The 13,868-nt window shown below is 49.8% G+C and overlaps 1 pseudogene across 1 annotated transcript in view; it reads right to left on the bottom strand.

Annotated features, from left to right (window-relative positions):
• Positions 1–279: 279 nt before the first annotated feature.
• The window catches only part of LOC308175611 (vigilin-like), a 15,961-nt pseudogene continuing 2,372 nt past the window's right edge, over positions 280–13,868 (bottom strand). Inside the window, exons 3-14 of the transcript in view lie at positions 13,381–13,459; positions 12,830–12,969; positions 11,372–11,590; positions 11,002–11,088; positions 6,473–6,604; positions 5,689–5,907; positions 4,853–5,073; positions 3,560–3,826; positions 2,134–2,272; positions 1,554–1,700; positions 848–952; positions 280–414 (exon numbers count right to left, since the gene is read on the bottom strand). The product of the transcript in view is annotated as a vigilin-like (transcript). The remainder of the gene's footprint in view (positions 415–847; positions 953–1,553; positions 1,701–2,133; positions 2,273–3,559; positions 3,827–4,852; positions 5,074–5,688; positions 5,908–6,472; positions 6,605–11,001; positions 11,089–11,371; positions 11,591–12,829; positions 12,970–13,380; positions 13,460–13,868) is intronic.

Below are 13,868 nucleotides of genomic sequence, written 5' to 3'. Positions count from 1 at the left end.
CCCCAAGATCATCGGACGCAAAGGAACCGTCATCTCACAGATACGCAAGGACCATGACGTCAACGTGCAGTTCCCCGACAAGGGAGACGAACAGCAGGTGTGTGTGTGTGTGTGTGTGTGTGTGTGTGTGAGTGTGTGTGTGTGTGTGTGTGTGTGTGTGTGTGTCTCTCTCTCTCTGTGTGTGTGTGTGTGTGTGTGTGTGTGTGTGTGTGTGTGTGTCTCTCTCTCTGTGTGTGTGTGTGTGTGTGTATGTGTATGTGTGTGTGTGTGTGTGTGTACCCTGTCCTCCTGCTCGGCCTGTAGTTCCTTCACCCTCTCCAGCAGGCCGATCTTGCAGCGCTCCACGTTGGTCACCTGACCCGTTACCCTGACAACGTCTGACTGCTGCTCTGGCTGGGGCACCCAGATGTTCACCTGCACACACACACACACACACACGCGCGCGCACACACACACACACACACACACACACACACACACACACACACACACGCACACGCACACGCACACGCACACGCACACAGACGCAGACACACACACACACACAGACGCAGACACACACACACACACGCATGCGCACATGCAGACACACAGACAGACACACACACACACACACAGAGAGACACACACACACACACACACAGACACAGACACAGACACAGACACAGACACAGACACAGACACAGACACAGACACACGGTGTGAGTCATCGAAGTCTGACATCATCAGACTTTGGATAAAAGCGTCTGCTAAATGGTTAAAATGTTAAATTGTGTTGCCCCAGAGGGGGGCAGTAGAGGTGCAGTACCCCCCTCCCCCCAGAGGGGGGCAGTAGAGGTGTGTTTACCTCGTACTCCTCCATCATCTTCCTGATGCCGCTGCCCTTCTGGCCGATGATGTAGCGGTGGAGGTCGTAGGACACCTGCACATCCTCCGTGACCGGGACCAGAGCCTGGGGGAGGGGGGGGGAGGGGGAGGGAGAGAGGGAGGGAGAGGGTGGAGGGAGAGAGAGGGGGGTAGGGAGAGAGGGAGGGAGGGAGAGGGTGGAGGGAGAGAGAGGGTGGGAAGAGAGGGAGGGAGGGAGAGAGGGAGGGAGGGAGAGGGTGGGAAGAGAGGGAGGGAGGGAGAGAGGGAGGGAGGGAGAGGGTGGAGGGAGAGAGAGGGTGGGAAGAGAGGGAGGGAGGGAGAGAGGGAGGGAGGGAGAGGGTGGAGGGAGAGAGAGGGTGGGAAGAGAGGGAGGGAGGGAGAGAGGGAGGGAGGGAGAGGGTGGAGGGAGAGAGAGGGTGGGAAGAGAGGGAGGGAGGGAGAGAGAATTCAATAAAGGTCAACATTAAACCTCAGACAGAGGGACAGACAGTAGGTGTTATGGGGACAGACAGAGGGACAGACAGTAGGTGTTATGGGGACAGACAGACAGACAGAGGGACAGACAGACAGACAGAGGGACAGACAGACAGAGGGACAGACAGACAGACAGAGGGACAGACAGACAGACAGAGGGACAGACAGACAGAGGGACAGACAGACAGGGGGACAGACAGACAGGTTCCTACCAGCAGGGCTGTCTTGGCGGGCTCACACCTCTCCGTCCTCCCAGAGATGGTGATGATGTCACACTTACGAGGGACGAACTCCGACGCCTCCGGCCCCGCGTTCTCCATTCTCCTGGGGGGGTGGAGGGGGAGGGGGGGGCTCCTGACCTGCAGCGTCACCGTGGCAACCAGAGAACCATGTCTGTCAAGTCTGCATTACATACTGAGAGGGTGTATTTTGGAGTAAAGTTATTTTGGTGTGTGTATGTGTGCGTGTGTGTGTGTGTGTGTGTGTGTGTGTGTGTGTGTGTGTGTGTGCTTGTTGTAATATTTGTGTTTGATTGAATTGAAGTTAAGACTCGGGGTGAGGTGGTTCTGTTGTGAAACTATAGTACTTGTACAAAGGCTACGGTCAAAACCGTTTGTCCTATTAAACCACATCTTGTTGCATCTGGAACTTGAGTGTGCGGCTTCTACTTCTTTTAATTGGATTTTGTTCAGTTGCCAGCACCTCGCTTAAATGTGTTATTTTCTGCGGTGTGCGCTCTCGTCTTTTCTATTACATGTAGTATATACCATGGGCATGGACAGTAGGACTGACCTGCTTGGTCGTCGCGGTCGGGGAACTTGATGGTGACGTCGTGGTCTCTGGTGATCTGCTGGATGCGGCAGCCCTTAGGCCCCATGATGGCCCGGTGGAACCGCTGGGGGATGGCCACCTCCACACTCACCTGGGCCTCCTGCAGGGGGGGAGGGGGGGGTACGTAAAGCAGGTATGGAGGGGTAGGACTAAGGTAAGAGGAATGGAGATTCGCGATAATACAGGATGACACAAAACACCACACACACGCCAGGGTTGGACAGTAACGCTTGCCCGCTTGCCCGGAGCAAGTAAAAAATGTGTTTGTTTGCGCGAGCCCCGACGACGCTGCTAGTTCCTGGATCTGTTTACCTGTGTGCAGGAGTGCAAACTGGCGATGGTCCAAAAAGGTGACACTTTTTTTGGGGGGCCGTAGATGGTTAGCTCTAGCATTAACAGTGGTCTAACAATGATGCATGTGTAAGTAGCGATGGCCCTGACCTTAACACCCTCATAATTAATGTAAGCAACCTGTTCTCAAAATAATTATGCGGGTTCCTGCAGGTTTCAACAAGTTACATTTAAGACCTTTATAAGACCACTTTTAATGGATTTTAAGACCTATTGAGCAAGTATTGGTATTATACTCACATTGGTTGATTCTTTTCATTAGCAATGCTGGGTGATCTGTTCTGTTGCATGATAATATAAGTTAATAAGTTAATAATGTAAGTTAGCCTACTTTATCAATTTCTTGATTCATTTCCATTGCTTCTCAACACATTACTAGATATAATAGCATAAATAACAGAATAAACTCACACACTTACTTACACTGCATAGCCTACATACTGAAATATGGCACACACACCCCTCTCACAGGAGGGCCACACACACACTTCTTATGTTTCTACTTCCATCTTAAGACCTTTTTTATTCAACTGCAGCAGAGTTTAGCAGACAGGAAGATGTTAGCTTGGGCATCATGTGACTTGGATGAGATGAGATGTAGACCCCCCCAAAAAATATTTTTTTTGCAGATCTACATGACACGTAGGTCACATATTTTGAGGTAAAAACGGCGAATTTCGCCGAAAGGTGACAAGTTTGCACCACTGAGGAAGAACAACAGACGGCGCAGGCGCCAGACCAGACTAGATGATCGTGGAGTGAAGATATTATCAAAGCGTACGCGATGCGACGGGTGATCGACAGGCGCATACGCTTTGATAATATCTTCACTCCACGATCATCTAGTCTGGTCTGGCGCCTGCGCCGTCTGTTGTTCTTCCTGCACACAGGTAAACACATCCAGGATCCAGCAGCGTCGTCGGGCTCGGGCAAACAAACCCGGCAAAGTTTTTACTTGCTCCGGGCGTTACTGTCCAACCCTGTACGTGCGGTCACACAGGGGGGGGGGGGGGGGGGGGGGGGGGGGCGTACGTACCAGGTCTTGGATGATCTCCTGGATGCGTCTCTTGGCCGCCTCCACACAGTCCTTGGCGCCCTTCAGGGTGACGCGGTCGGCATGCTGGCCGGGGGGGCGGGGGTCACCGGGGGGGCGGGGGGGGTCTCCGTGCTGGCCGGGGCGGGGGAAGCTGACGGCCACGCCCCCGTACTCCTCCGCCAGCTCCCGCAGCACCTGACCCCGCCGGACCACGAAGTGGCGGTGGTGACGAGACTCCACCACCATGCTGTCCTCCACCACCTCATCCTGACATCAGATTAGATTAGATTAAGAAGTTAGTAAGTAAGTAAGACCAGGAGGAGGGGAGGGGAGAGGAGAGGAGAGGAGGAGGGAAGGAGGGAGGGAGGGAGAGAGGGAGGGGGAGAGGGAGGGAGAGGAGAGGAGGGGGGGGAGGGAGGGAGAGGGGGAGGGAGGGAGGCAGGAAGGGAGGGGGGGAGGGAGAGGGAGGGTGGGAGGGGGAGAGAGAGAGGGAGGGAGAGGGAGAGGGAGGGAGGGAGGGGGAGAGAGAGAGGGAGGGAGAGGGAGAGGGAGGGGAGAGAGGAGGGAGGGAAGGAAGGAGGGAGGGAGGGAGAGGAGGGGGGAGGATACATAGGTAAGAGTAAGACCAGGGTTGAAAAGAGGAGACAAAGAAATCAAGGAGGCTCCTCTCTCCACATAGACATCATGTCCCCCCCTGTTCCCCCCCCAGCCCCAGTCAATCAAGGCGTGCCTCAAGGCTCTGTGCTTGGACCCCTCCTCTTCACCAGCATCTGTACTTCTGTCTGTCTGACTTTCTGACTGTAAAATCTGTAAAGCGTCCTTGGGTTTGAGAAAGGCGCTACATAAAACCAAGTTATTATTATTATTATTATTATTATTATTTTGATCATCTGCACAGCATACATCGTGGTATCCGGTTGTTAAGTCGTGACGTGTTTCCGGGTCCAAAGTTGGCTGAGGCGCTCTCTTCGAAATGCCGCAATAATAATAATAATTAATTATCTTTATATAGCGCTTTTCCGAGGCTCAAATACCCTGACAATATGGAGAAAACGGGAAAGTGCTGTGTCCCTTGTTGTATGAACAGATCCGAGTCTAAAAAACGATTAAACTGTCATTCTACCGCTTTAGTACACTGGTATTCTGGTGCGGAGATTTTCTGGTTTGGACCCGGAAATTGCTAAACGTCACGTTTGACGTCAGACTTAACAACCGGATAGACCGCACTCGCTCTCTCTCCCGTGTTCTAGAACGTTTCCTCTTGGAGATTCCGTTTCCTCTCTGGGTTCTTACCAGGTTCTTGACCAGCGCCTCCAGCTCTCTCTGGGCCAGCCGCACGGCCTCCTCTCGGCCCACGATGGTGATGAGCTCCTGCTCGGCTCGTCCGGCGAGGGGAAAATGATCCTGGCGCCGGTCCGGTCGCGCACGCGGCGGATGTTGGCCCCGCCCCGGCCGATCAGGAACTTGTGATACTCGGGCTTGGCCTGGAGCTCCACCGTGAAGTTGTTCACTTGCTGCAGGGGAGAGAGAGAAGAGGAGAGGGGGAAGAAGGAGGAGGAGGAGAGGAAGGGAGGAGAGGAGGAGGGGAGGAGAGGAGGGGAGGAGAGGAGGAGAGGAGGAAGAAGGGGAGGAGAAGAGGAGGAGAGAGAAAAGGAGGGAAGGAGAGGAGGAGGAGAGAGAGAAGGAGGGGAGGAGAGAGAGAAGGAGGGGAGGAGAGGAGGAGAGGAGGAGAGAGAAGGAGGGGAGGAGAGAGAGAAGGAGGGGAGGAGAGGAGGAGAGGAGGAGAGGAGGAGGAAAGGAAGAAGAAGGAGGAGAGGAGGAAGAAGGGGAGGAGAGGAGGAGAGGAGGAGAGAAACGATGAGAGACATTGACTGACTAGTCAGTCAAAAGGTGGTGACTGGTTTCCCACGGTAAAACGGTTAAACCGCGGTTAAATTTGGGGGACGGTATGAAAAATGTGCCCAAAAAACCACCCAACCCTAGTAGCTCTCTAGCTCAACCCCACTGCCCCCCCCCTCCCCCCCTCCCCCCCCCCCTCACCTTCTCCTCGGCCAGTTGCAGCAGCTGTTTGCGGGCCCTCTCCACCCCCCCACCCCCTCTCCACCTCCCCCTCCCTCCCCCCTCCTCACCTTCTCCTCGGCCAGTTGCAGCAGCTGTTTGCGGGCCCTCTCCACCTCCCCCGCGGGGCCTCTGATGGTGACCCTGTCCGACCCCGAGCCCTCGGAGGGGAAGTGGATGTGCACCCCCCCGCACTCCTCCATGATGGAGCGCACCAGGCAGCCCTTGGAGCCGATCAGAGAGTTGTGCAGCTTGGCCGGGATGGCCACCTCCGCCTCCTTGATGTTGGCCTGGAGGACGGAGGGAGGGAGGGAGAGAAGGAGGGAAAGCGAGGGAGGATGGTAAATGGTAAACAGACTGACTTATACAGCGCCTTATTCCAAAGCTCTTTACAACGGCCTCTCATTCACTCATTCACACACACATTCACTGGCGGAAGGACGGAGAGAAGGAGGTGTTTCCTGTCTCATCAACACTTGTGTATGTTTTTGTAGTCTATTAAATCCAAGACTACAATTCCCTTGATGCTTAGTCACTAGGTGAAATGTTTTGACACCTGTAGGTGTTGTGCATTGGCTAAATCAAGTGATGTTGTTTGAACCCTTAAAACCACTGCATTCACTTGTCTGCTTTATGCCTGAAGAAGGTCAAAGCTTGCAATAAAGCTTGTTTTTTACACACATCCAGACACACACCCAGGGGTCACCCAGGGGTCAGACACACACCCAGGGGTCACCCAGGGGTCAGACACACACCCAGGGGTCACCCAGGGGTCAGACACACCCCAGGGGTCACCCAGGGGTCAGACACACCCCCGGGGTCACCCAGGGGTCAGACACACCCCCAGGGTCTCACCAGCTCTCTCTGGATGCTGAGGATCCTCTCCCTGGCGGCCTCACAGTGGCCCCGCCGCCCAGTGATGACGATCATCTCTGAGTTGCTGTTCTCTGTCGGCAGGTCGATCTTGGTGTTGGTCTCCTCACGGATCTGGGGGGCGCACACACATGCACACACAGACAAACACACAGATACGCACGCACACACACACACACACACACGCACACGCACACACACACACACACACACGCACACACACACACAGACACACGCACACACACACACACACACAGACACACGCACACACAGACACAGTCTATTATGTTAAAAGTTAAAGCGAACTGCATACTGAATAAGTATTCAGAGGAATACCCTTGGTGTTTCACAGAACAGAGTTCTGTCTCTGAATGGTAAACACTATGGAGGACCAAGTCCGCCAAAATTAACAATAAATATATAGACACATAAATGAATGTATGAACAAATACACATACAAATACACACAGTATATCGCAATACATTTCTATATGTATTCTTTCTTTTCCACATTCATTCTTTCTTTTCCACATTCATTCTTTCTTTTCCACATTGTTTTCCACATTCATTCTTTCTTTTCCACATTGTTTTCCACATTCTTTTCCACATTCATTCTTTCTTTTCCACATTCAAGCTTTCATTCTTTCCCCGATTATCAGTAATGTATGCAAATATAGGGGCGTGTCTTGCATGTTGTCCTCGCCCCACGCATTTTCATTGGTTGATGCCCCACGCATTTTCATTGGTTGATACCGCGCGTGACGTGGTAAAAGCGACAAAGTTGACATTTTTTCATTGTTAACATACTGTGTTCAAAACGGTGAAGAACACGTTCAAAACACAATGATTTGGTGCATTTTTGCAGTAATCATATTCCTATCATATATGACAGAAAGCTCACAATAAACAGTTTTTTGCACAGTGTTTGAGTGACTGTTATTTTGCACTCTATTGACACTCTTCAGTTCCAGCACCTCAGCAAAGTCTGATAACGGATGAGCGGTGGTATTTTCACTATTTGCAGTAATCATATTGACATGTCTAGAAAATATTAGCAGAATATATAGAATGAAATGAAATAGACTAGATGCATTGCCAGGGAAGACATTAGATGTGACCATTTCTTAATGTTCTTGCTCTGTACAGAAAGTATGCAGCAACTTCAAAAAGTACATTTGAGGTACACACACTGTCACATTCTGTGCTTCATGTGTTGTGTAGACAGGCATACCCATGCACACACAATTATAGCCAGTGTTATTTCAGAATTATTTGAAATTTTTCAGACATAATACTGTATTTCGACAGTGACAGTGACAATAGTGTACATTCCGTCCGTGTTTTGTGATTCAGCATTTGCAGACATTTTTAAGAGATGTATTTCATAGCTATTGGCGAAAACAATCTTAGTTTGGTTCTTTCATTTCTATTCTTGTTCATCACCTGTATTTTCTTTACAGCTTTGATTATACAGTTTTTCTCAATTGCTAAAACACATTTCACAAAACTTTCCTCCATTTTCCCAAAACTCTAAACACAACACACTTTTCTAAAGCTACATAAGCAAAACCACACCTTCTCTCTTCAAAACTCAACATCTGCTCAAAGCCTGCAAAAATGTAAACACTATATGCATCATTACAGACTACAACAAAACAACTGAAAACACAATGTTCAGTGTGTGAGAATGTTCTTTTTTTTCACAACTGCCAAAGCACATTTTTAGAAACCTTACAGTATCTGTTCTCAGAATATATCACTGTAGAGTATTGGGCATTCATAGATTTGTGTGTTTCATATGAACAATATGTAAATCTACAGAAAATACAGTATGTATGTTACGGTACATGTGGGAATACGGTACATGTGGGAAAACTAGGGTTAGGGTTAGGTGCTAGGGTGACTTGGTACATGCTGGCATGTCTAACCTTAACCCTAACCCTAACCCTACCCCTAATCCTAACCCTAACCTTAACCCTAGCACCCTAGCACCTAACCCTAACCCTAGTTTTCCCACATGTACTGTATTCCCACATGTACCGTAACATGTACACTACTGTACTGTATCACAACTCAATGCAAACACTACAGAGGATCCATTACACACAATACATTTTGTTGTTTGGTACCTGTACTGTAGCAATGACAAATAAAGTCCATTCCATTCCAATACTCACTGAAAACAATGTTCAGGGTGTGATGTTTTTTTTATTTATTTATGGAACTATACCACACACACACACACACACACACACACACACACACACACACACACACACCACAATCATTTGCAACAAGTGTCTTAAATTTTGAGTCGTTATGTTTAATGAATGAAGCTAGGTGTGTTCATTGTGTTCAAATGTTGCTGACTGTGGCAAGCATTTTGCATCACATGAGCTTTAATTTGAGAATTTGAGCAGAGTTTTTTGCAACTTGTGTTTTAGCAAGACAAAATGTGTTTAGACTTATGAGAAAAGGAGGATTGTGTTTTGTGAATTGTGTCTTCATGTGAAATGTGTTTATGGTTTTGGCAAATGGGAGCTAGTTTTATTAAATGTGTTTAGAGAACTGGTCATTTGGTTTAGAGAATTCGCTTTTGTGTTTTAGCAATTGGGAAAAACTGTAATTAGATCAATGTGAAAGTCAATTGAGAATATAAGTTCAAAATAAATGTAATAAGGATGCTTAGTAACTAGCTAGATAAACATTACCACTAACTCTAAACTAGCTTGCTAGCTAAAGTTACCTGAGGTAACTTACCTCTAAATATGGATCTGACTGGGGCTAAGTTAATTTATTTGAGGGGGTAAACACACACTTTATTTGTTTTTTTGCTTTGAACAAATTACTTACCAACAAGGCATCTGCCTATGGTCCTAGCGGTCACCAGCAACTAGACTCACTCACTGATCATGTAACTACAGAGATGTGTGAAACCTGGACATAAACAAAACCTTCCAAAAGGGTTTAGGCAAGGCAAGTTTATTTGTATAGCACATTTCATACGACAAGGGCAATTCAAAGTGCATTATATGCACACATTATATAAAGACAATAGCCTACAGTAAGAGGAGTAAGTAAGATTTGTATGTATGTATTGTATGTGTTATTATCCATATTCTAAAGGCTTGCTTAGATTAGTTTTAGATTAGTTTTTACTGATTAGATTTCTATTCTGGAAAAGTCTGTATATTTTACAGATTACAATACAAATTATAATGTATAACCCTAACCCTAACCCTAAACCCATGGATGGGTACATTTATTGTTTTCAGAATGTTTAAGTTTAAATATACAAATTATACATTATCTACTTAAAATAGGCATTTTCCCAGACTTTTCTAGGGATGTATAGGAATAAAAAAATCACATCTAGAATTTGCCCACCCAGATGGTAATGAAATGTTCAGGTAATCTTGGCTGAGTGCTTTACCACGTCACGCGCAGTATCAACCAATGAAAATGCGTAGAGTGCGTCTAAGATACGCCCCTATATTTGCATACACATCTGACAATGACAAAGACAAACTATTCTATGTGAATAGCTAGGTGAAAACAACATTGTCTTTCGCTTTATCAGTAATGTATGCTTTATCAGTAATGTATGCAGCATGTTGTCCACGCCCCTGCGCATTTTCATTGGTTGATACTGCGCGAGACGTGATGAAGCCCTCAGCTCTCGCCTCAGATTTTAAATCCTCAATTTTGGCCGCCATTGGCTAAAATCTGTAATTTGGCTCGACAAGTGTTAATATGTCATTTTATGAAGTTTTTATATGTTTTCAGGCGAGAAAGTAACCATATATATTCACAAAATGTGTCCAGTTTATCAAAATAACCCGTTTATATATCTGATCTGACGTTTTTTCCCCCACTTCTGTGGGAAACTTCGCTAGCAACACGAGTAGAGCTTTGCATCTGCATCGCACGTTGAAGTACGTCAAGTCCATCCCACCAGGTTGCGCCAGAACGGTGGGTCACGGTCCGCGGTGTGCACGGAGCGTTATTGAGTCAACTGGTATTGTGGTTATCACCAAGTTCTCCCATACAGTGCTGATGGACTAGTATAGACCATTGCCGACATGTGTGAAAGGGGACAACACGGGAATAGCTTGGGATGTCATAGACATAGTTTGGGATTCCATGGAAATTATAGGGAGAAAGATGCTGTGAGAGAACGGGGCTATAGACTCTCTACCCGTCTGTGGTAATAACAGTGTCGCTGCTTTCATACGTCACGCGTGGTATCAACCAATGAAAATGCGTAGGGGCGTGGACAAGATGCAAGATACGCCCCCATATATTTGCATACATTACTGATAAAGTGGAAAAGAAAGAATGAATGTGGAAAAGAAAGAATAAATGTGGAAAAGAATAAATACATATAGATATGTATTGCGGTATACTGTGTGTATTTGTATGTGTATTTGTTCATACATTCATTTATGTGTCTTTATATTTATTGTTAATTTTGGCGGACTTGGTCCTGAATGGTAAACACCTCCACTCACCTTCTTTATGTTGGCTCCTCCTTTGCCGATGATGTTTTTGTGGAACTGTTTGAAGATCGGCACGGAGAGGGAGAAGCTGTTCTCTATCTACATTAGATTAGATCAGATTACATTACATTAGATTACATTACATTACATTAGATTTTACTTTATTGTCATTGCATAGTAGTAGTAATTGAATTAGCATCTAACCAGAAGTGCAAATAGTGATATAGAAACATGACAGAGATAGGTACAGTATGGCAAGTACGGTAGTTAGGTATATACAGTTATGAGCTATGTACAGTTAAGGTAACTGTGAGTAACCAGGAGGAAGTCTATCATCACAGACAGGAAGTGATGACACAGGAAGTGAGGTAGGGCGTCTTACCAGCTCGGCGATGAGTTTCTGGAGGAACTTGGCACACTTCTCCACCTCGTTCTTGGGGCCGCGGAGCTGGACCACGTCGCTCTTCTGGGCCGGGTCCGGGAAGTTGATGACGACCTCGGGGAACTTGTCCCGGACCTCCTTGATCTTCTCCCCCTTCTGGCCGATGACGGTGCGGTGGAACTTCTGCTCCACGACCAGCTCCTTGGTGCGCTCGTTCTCCTACGAGAGAAGAAGAAGAAGGGAATTTAGAGAGGTCAGACACACACCCAGGGGTCACCCAAGGGTCATCCAGGGGTCAGACACACACCCAGGGGTTACCCAGGGGTCAGACACACCCCAGGGGTCACCCAGGGGTCAGACACACACCCAGGGGTCACCCAGGGGTCAGACACACACCCAGGGGTCACCCAGGGGTCAGACACACCCAGGGGTCATCCACTCAGATGGAATTTAGAGAGTTTAGCCATTTAGCCAGACGCTTTTAATCCAAAGAGACTTACAATTACGAATTACAGGGACAGGGACAGGGACATTCCCCCTGGAGTAACTGAGGGCTGAGTGCCTTACTCAAGGACACACACTAGCGGTGGTGGTGTGGTTTCAGGTGGTATTTGAACTCACAACCTTCCGAGTAGACCACCACTACCTAGAAGGAAACACGGAGCGATGGACAGGGAAGGGATGACGAGGTGTGTTTAAGGTCACTAGAAAATGAACCTGTTCTGACATGTTGAAGTCAACCTTACCCGTGCCCCATCCCTGCCCCCCTCCCTGCCCCCTCCCTCACCATCCCTGCCCCCTCCCTGCCCCATCCCTACCCCATCCCTGCCCCCCTCCCTGCCCCCTCCCTCACCATCCCTGCCCCCCTCCCTGCCCCCTCCCTCACCATCCCTGCCCCCCCCCTGCCCCCTCCCTCACCATCCCTGCCCCCCTCCCTGCCCCCTCCCTCACCATCCCTGCCCCTGCTCCCCCCCCTCCCTCACCATCCCTGCCCCCCTCCCTGCCCCATCCCTACCCCATCCCTGCCCCCCTCCCTGCCCCCTCCCTCACCATCCCTGCCCCTGCTCCCCCCCCTCCCTCACCATCCCTGCCCCCCTCCCTGCCCCATCCCTACCCCATCCCTGCCCCCCTCCCTGCCCCCTCCCTGCCCCCTCCCTCACCATCCCTGCCCCTGCTCCCCCTTCTCCCTCACCATCCCTGCCCCCCTCCCTGCCCCCTCCCTCACCATCCCTGCCCCCCTCACTGCCCCCTCCCTCACCATCCCTGCCCCGGCTCCCCCCCCTCCCTCACCATCCCTGCCCCCATCCCTGCCCCCTCCCTGCCCCCTCCCTCACCATCCCTGCCCCTGCTCCCCCCCTCCCTCGCCATGCGCTGGGCCATGTCCAGCCCCCCCCCCCCCCCCCCTCACCATGCGCTGGGCCATGTCCAGCAGCTCCCTGCCCCCCCCCCCTCCCTCACCATGCGCTGGGCCATGTCCAGCAGCTCCCTGCGGGCCAGCTGCACCCCCTGGGGGTCTCCCTCGATGCGGACCAGACCGCTGCCCTCCGTGTCCTGGGGGATCCGCACAGACACCTTGTACTGCTCCTTGATACGGTTTACTACACACACACACACACACACACACGCACACACACACACACACACACACACACACACACACACACAGGACAGACAGACACACACACACACACACACACACACAGGACAGAGGACAGACACACACACACACACACACACACAGGACAGAGGACAGACACACACACACACAGACACACACAGGCACACACAGGCACACACACGCACACACACACACACACACACACACACACAGGACAGAGAGAGAGAGGGAGGCACATGTCATTAGCTCCTAAACAATTAGCAACATCACACTTTTACTGAGGGGATTGTAGTAGTCGGGTGGGGGTTTGTGTGTTTGTGTGCGTGTGCGTGCGTGCGTGTGCGTGTGCGTGTGCGTGCGCGTGTGTGTGTGTGTGTGTGTGTGTACTCACTGTTGGCTCCGTTCTTGCCTATGAGGTGTCTGTGGAAGCGCTGGTCTATGTTGACCTCAGTGTAGTCCATCCTGACCAGCTGGGACACAGAGAGAGAGACAGGTTTACACAGAGAGAGAGAGACAGGTTTACAGAGAGAGAGAGAGAGGTTTACAGAGAGAGAGAGAGAGAGACAGGTTTACAGAGAGAGAGAGACAGGTTTACAGAGAGAGAGAGACAGGTTCACCACAGGTAAGGAGCAGGTTTCACCTCCAGTGTGTTTCATCTCTTTTCTTCAACTCAGCCAGAGGAACACACGGTGACACACCAGACGCACAGCATCCCCTCAGCCCTGTGAGGTGAGGGGACATGCATGCGAGAGGCTACGGGGACGTAACCATGGTGATCTGTGGTGCTACGTACTACGTAACCATGGTGATCTGTGTCGCTACGTACTACGTAACCATGGTGATCTGTGGCGCTACGTACTACGTAACCATGGTGATCTG

Source organism: Nansenia antarctica (genome assembly GCF_963989245.1).
Source record: "Nansenia antarctica genome assembly, contig: SCAFFOLD_872, whole genome shotgun sequence".
In the NCBI taxonomy this organism is placed as follows: domain Eukaryota; kingdom Metazoa; phylum Chordata; class Actinopteri; order Argentiniformes; family Microstomatidae; genus Nansenia; species Nansenia antarctica.
This window is presented reverse-complemented; position numbering and strand designations above follow the sequence as displayed.